The 6,845-nt window shown below is 32.8% G+C and overlaps 1 long non-coding RNA gene across 1 annotated transcript; it reads right to left on the reverse strand.

Moving 5' to 3' along the window:
- Nucleotides 1–6,099: 6,099 nt before the first annotated feature.
- On the reverse strand, nt 6,100–6,468 carry LOC149654946 (uncharacterized). Its single transcript, XR_016370348.1, has 2 exons — nt 6,380–6,468; nt 6,100–6,175 (listed from the first exon to the last, which is right to left on the reverse strand). It is a non-coding gene; the product is annotated as an uncharacterized LOC149654946 (long non-coding RNA).
- Between the last annotated feature and the right edge of the window lie 377 nt (nt 6,469–6,845).

Raw genomic sequence — 6,845 nt, forward strand, 5'->3', positions numbered from 1 at the left:
CCGTTGGCAGTATTGGGGGTTGTACATAAAGGAAGCTGTTGGTCTGATCTCGACACCACTGTATATGTATACAGTGTACAAAACAAATATTTTTCTTCCATATTTTAAGCTTCTTTCATAAATAAAGTGCAACATTATATGCTTATCGAAAGCAATGTTATTGGATATAAGTTAAATGTAATTAACGATACTTAAGTACTTCTTTAAGCAATTAGAAATAGATCAACCCCAAATGTATGACGGTAAAGCAAACATAATTATTCAAAATTTAATTACATTAAGACTGAAGTAACAGATATTATAAAAAACGTCTTGGTTTGGACCAAGGCCGAAAAAACAAACGATATGTGTGAGGTTTATCAATTGGTTAAAGTTACAGATATTGCAATTTTTCTTGTCATTTTTATCCATTTAATCCTTAATCAATATTAAATTCAATCAACTGATTTTACTGTTAATCGATCTATTCCCTCTAAATTAATTGAAAAAGTTACATATCTACGCTTTTTCAAGAACAATTACATTTTCCGAAAACATTTTATCATGAAATTAATTATTTTGAAGGGATTTCGTGTAAGCACCTTGACGGACATAGATTTAATTGTTGCTGGCTTGACAAATTTTCAAATTTGCACCCAAAAAAGTTTAAATCTGTAAGTTGCTAAGAAGGCTGATGTTCAAAAAAACATGATAATTTAAATTTATTTTCTTCAGACTAGTTAATAAACTAAATAACTAATGTCCTCTATTTAAGACAAAGCAACATCGTTTATCCTGTGTGGTTTCAATTAGTAGCTATCTGTAACACTGGAAAAATATGATATCGGTATATAACCAAAGGTAAGGGTAAAAATTGCATAAAAAGAAATACGTTTCAGTACCAATGGCTTGTTATATTCATCTCCATTCATTACCAGTTAAACGAAGAAGGTCACACTTAACTTAACCCCCCCCCCCTTCCTCCATTTCCCCAATATATAAAATTTTACAATCACCAGTGGTTCCAGTGTTTTGGGTTATCTGAGCCGACGCAATACACCCAGCAAATATAACCATATATTTACCAATATTAATATTACCAATATTTTGGACCAATAAACATTGAGATCAGTTTATTTTAGTCTTTTCCAGTCACTCATTACCTATGGAATAATTTGTTGGGGTAGTACATATGATACAACCCTAAATGATATAAGAATAATTCAAAATAGAGCAATTAAGAAATGCCTTAAAAGACCAGTTATTTACCCAACTCAGTTGATATACACGGAACTAAATGTCCTACCCCTAAAACAACTTTTTCATAAAGCAGTTTTAATAATATATTTCAAAAACTATGTGCAAAAGGAAAAACAAACCGAAACAATGGAAGATAGAGCTGAAACCCGGTTTTTATCTAATTTGAATAAGGCCATCCCAATGGTAAAAAAAACTATTGCTCAAAAAAATGCAAACACGTTAGCAATCGCACTTTATAATAATTTGCCCAAAAATATAAAAATTACCAGATCATTTGATGATTTTAAAAATAAATTAACCCTCTACCTAAAATTAAATTAAATAACAAAAAGTTCGAAATCTGGACTTTAAAATTACAATTTACAGAAAATATATATAAATAAACTTTCCAAATTATTTAAAAGAAAAACAAATAATTACAAATCCCCTCGAAAATTTGTCTGTCAGTTCTGTAGCACCTAACGTCACTATGACTAAAACCCACCACCAATATACAAGTCTCACTTAAATTGGTGGTTTGAGTACGTTACATAAGCGAGTAACGAAATTGTATTACAGTGTACTAATAAACAAAAAAAAAAAAGGTCGAAACCTTTTCACGTGACTTTAGTGAACGGTACATGACTCTCCGGACTTGCCCGCCAACCTTAATAACCTAAAACTATAAAACGTTCGTGTACAAGAATGATTATAGTTGTGGCTTGACACTCGCTAGCGCCTGAAGGACCGATCACTCAGTCCAATCGGTGTACATTTGTAAGAGAGTAGACCATTTTAGAAATTACATACAGAGAATTAAAACACAGGTGTGATGCCGCCATTAAGGTCCTCTCTCTCGCCTAGAAGCACCGCTATAGGCAGTGAAAGTTGACTAGCCTCCTGCCTGTAGTCAACTTTGTTACCGTCTCGCGGTGACCCTTGGTGCGACGGAGAATACCCAATGGTGGCCTCGCCACTGTGTGTTTTCCGAAATGGTATTTACGCGTGCTAAAATGATTATGCCGTATACGTTACCGGTGTACAAGTAACGCCAACAATGTAGAAAGGGGTGGTGACGTTTCAAATTCTAAAGTACGAAGAGGGAAATTGCAGTGCAACCTTTACTACATAGTCGCGACATTGGAAATGTAGCATTTCGTAGTACGAAATTAAATGTATGAATTCGTGCAACACCCTGCTTTGGAATCCACTTTTAAAAATTTACATTTTCCTTTCGAATTATGTCAAAGTTCGCTTGGTCTTTTTAGACACAGTATTTCAAATATTCAATATTGGTCCCACAACACGTACTCCCTTCAAAATAATTAATTTCATGATAAAATGTTTTCGGAAAATGTAATTGTTCTTGAAAAAGCGTAGATATGTAATTTTTTCAATTAATCTAGAGGGAATAGATCGATTAACAGTAAAATCAGTTGATTGAATTTAATATTTTTTAAGGATTAAATGGATAAAAATAACTAAAAAAAATTGCAATATCTGAACTTCAGCCAATTGATAAACCTCACACATATCGTTTGTTTTTTCGGCCTTGGTCCAAACAAGACGTTTTTTTATAATTTAGTATGATATTAAAAATGATTCATTTAACATTGGCAGGAGTGAATGGGTCAGGTTACGTTTGTGAATGAAAAATAAATATGTCAACTCGCATTCGCGTAGATCTATTCTAGGAGAGCGATAGCTCTCTTAGATAAGACCTCATACCGACTTTAATGTATAAGGATGGTTTTTTGATTGGTTATAACTTTTTTTGTATCGTATTAACTGCTTTGAAAAAATTCCACAGAACTACAATTCGGGCCCTCAATATGTGGTTAAAATTTCAAGAAGATCCACCCATTAGTTTATTGTATAAAAAATAAAGTTGCTAAGGGTGGTTTTCATTTCCATAAATTAATCAGCCCTTTTGGTGAAAAAGTTAAATTTTCCCATAGAAATAACATGGAGTTTTTTTCAAATTTAGCCATTTTGTCGCCACCCTTTTGAAATGAAATATTCGTTTGTTACGTTTGGGAACGGTTTTATATCAAAATTTAAACCTTTTTCTAGGACCATTTTTAAGGTTTTTGAGAAAAATTAATTTTAAGTATGTTTAATTTTAAATTTTAAAAACTACCCCAATCTGCGATATTTTAGCATGGATACGCTGTTTTATTGGTAAATATCAGCGCGACCAATATTGGCCTTTTTTTACGTATAGTTGCGTCATAATAATCCGATTGTTTTTTCTTAATGCCTTTTGGTTGAAATGGCCTATCGATAGTGTGATAAGACTGCTTTAATATTGCCGCCGTGATAAATTACCCCGTTTGTGGCCGCCATTTTTTTTAAGGGGAAACAAATTTGAGAGTGGGTCCTTTTTCGTTGCCATTTTCATATTTTTTGAGGATTTGCTCATGGATGGATTTTAAATATAATATAAAGTAGGTTTCAAGCTTTAATATAAGCCTAATTTCATAATTTTCCACCTTTTTATTGTCCCACAATCTATTTCTAAACTTGGCACTTTTTTTAAGGCGGTGAAATTGCGCTAAGCCTTGGCTTACCATTAATTTTTGCCTTTTAAAAAAATGTTTACCTCTCGTTGCCCGTTACTTCGCCTTCTCGTATCGTCGTACTTAAGTTTAGACTTTGAAAGTAGTGCTTTGTTTTCTTAAATATTACTTCATTGTATAAAATTTCAATATTATAATTGCGTAAAACGAATTCAATGTTGTTTGTTGATGGGACGCGCCTTGCATTTGAATTTCGTTCTCTCCCTTTAATGGGCCGGAGAATTTTTCTTTACCGCCGTCTTTCGGTCGCTTTAGCCCTGAAAACAGCTGTAGTGAGAAATTTTATTTACTGCTCTTAATGTATAAGGAGGGTTTTTTGTTTTAAATGTATGCGCTCAGTGTGTTGTTGTGTTTGCATTTTAATGCTTCTAATCGTTGTGCGCGTCGAGGTTTAGGAATCCAACGTGTGTTACGAAATGAAAATCAAGGGTGGATACTAGTATGATTTAGGCTTTAAAAGGAATTTGACGGCGACATGCAGTCAAGCAAAACGGTATTAGGCCTTGCATATGAAAATTTAAACCTTTTTCTAGGACCATTTTTAAGGATTTTGAGAAAAATTAAGTTTAAGTGCTAAATTTCATGTCTTTTTGCAAACTCTACGCATAAGGGTTTGTTAACAGGTTTCTAAACTGGTGTCACCGGCCAATGATAACAAATACATACATCATTTTGTTCGTTGAAATTGCTGGTAAATTAATCGATAGATCACACGATCACTAAACCCTGTCAACAAACCAATTAATATTTTTTATTCAGACTCTTCCAATCATTTTTGTTGGGTAACTATTAAATTTTTTATTATTTTTTTAGTGCTTATTTTTAGTTACCTAAGAAAAAATTAAACGATGACCAGTTTATTTATATAATGATTATTTTAACATTGCCCAAGAAAACAATAAGCAATAGCCTGTTTTTAATTATCACCAGGTGCCAATGATAACTGCTACGAAGATAAATTGTTTGTCAAATTGCTGGTAGAATAAATGATTGATTAAGTCGCACGATCACAAAACCGTGTCACCAAAAAAACCAGAGCTGTGCTAATTAACTGGCAACTAATTGAATTGGAATTAGCAATTGGACAATAATGACTTAATTAGCAATTAGGCATAGAGGCTAATTAAATCCCTTTACACACTGATAAACAAATAAACCCTGTCAACCCCACTCTTGGACTACGGGACCATCTAGTAACGTTTGTTTAATCGAAACCACACCATTTATTTGCTTTAAAATTCGACAAAGTTTCATTGAGTTATGAAGATTGAAGAAATTGATTAACGCGAGTTGATAAAGAAATTGTTTCATTTATTAATATTTGCTTACAGCAATTAATGATACATTCATATTGGTATAAATTGTTTATTTCTGTTAATAGGAGTTAAAGGGATAAGAAAATGTTTTTATGAAATATATTTGTAGCTTCAAACGGGTCAACCATTTTTTAGATAACTCGAAAACTAAATGGTTTTGAATCAAAAAGAATGGAATAAGGAAGGAAAAGTTAGTTTATTTTTTCAAAAGATAACAAAATGGTTGGGAAATCATTTCCTATGTTCAAGGGGTAATGAAATGACTGGTAAATCTTTTCTTCAGTTAAAGGGATAATATTTATTAAAATGGATTAATTAGAACGAACATTAATTTATTAAAATGGATCAAAAAGAATGGAATAATGATGGGAAAGTTAATTGAATTTTTTAAAAAATAACAACATGGCTGGGAAAATGAGTCTTCAATTCAAGGGATAAAGAAATAACTGGGAAACGTTTTCTTAAGTTCAAGGGATAAAATTTATTAAAATGGATTAATTAGAACGGTCCTTTAATTTATTAAATAGATGAATATTGATGGAAAAAATTATTTGGTTCAAGAGATAACCATTTTTAAGTCAAGGAATAACGTAATTGCGGGTCAAAAGTGTCTTAAGTTTAAAGCAAAGCGCGGGTCCAGTGGATCCCCTACAAGTTGACTTTCCTTACGAACTCCAGTTTTGGCTTGGAGAAGGCAGGAGGCATTTGTGGGCGGGATTTATAAGTGCCCATATAAATCCCGCCCACTAGCCTTTGCCAAGCCAAAACGGGAGTACAGGAGGAAAGTCGCCTTGTAGGGGACCCGCTGGACCCGCGCTTTGCTTTAAGGTATTACAAAATGGCTGGGAAACCATTTCTCCCGTTCAAAGCATAAACAAATGATTGGGGTAACCATTTATTATTTTAAAGGAAATAAAACTTTTCTAAAATGGATTAATAAGAATGGAATATTAGTCCATTAAAACGAATTAAAAAGAATGCAATAATTTTGGATGAAATTAATTTATTTGGTTAAATGCTTTTTGACAAAAAAAATGAATGAAAATTAATATGGTGATGATGCTACAAAAAATATAAGAAAAAATATATTAATTATCTTCAATGAAAATTTTTAATTGAAACTCAAAAAAAGAATTGAGAATGCAAAAATATTTAAAACTTAGGCTTTCAAGATATTAATGAAAAAAAAACCCCAATAGTAACTTCTTTTCCTGTGCCCCAATATAATAAAAGTGTTAACTTTTTTAAATGTGGTTTAATACTTACAAAATATTTACAGTGGTGTTTCCATATTGTTGGTTGGGATGGTGGTGTTTGGGGTGGTGATGGTTGTGGTGGTGCTAGGGGTGGTGGTGCTTGGGGTGGTGGTGGTTGTGGTTGTGCTTGGGGTGGTGGTGGTGGTAGTGGTGGTTGTGGTGGTGGTGGTGGTTGCATTACCTATCATGTAACCGTATATAAGACAACTATATATATGCTTGAGCCTTTAACACCTTTGGCTGGTTTGTGTACGATATACTTTTTTATAATTCATTTTGGTCTTACATGCAGAGTTTCTCAATCCTACAATTTCAGTTTAATATCCCATTTTCTTTAGATACTTTTATACCATAGAATATCTTTCTACCCCATTGCCAATATTAGAAAAAAATTACGCTATGAGAGCCATGGCGATAAAGGGCTCTAACTAAGATTGCTTGCATTAGGGCTACCTAGGGATAGCAGGGAACTTCAC

The sequence above is a fragment of the Phalangium opilio genome, unplaced genomic scaffold, assembly GCF_054372755.1.
Source record: "Phalangium opilio isolate 3A_F unplaced genomic scaffold, DU_Popi_V2 ptg000078l_1, whole genome shotgun sequence".
NCBI classification, from domain to species: domain Eukaryota; kingdom Metazoa; phylum Arthropoda; class Arachnida; order Opiliones; family Phalangiidae; genus Phalangium; species Phalangium opilio.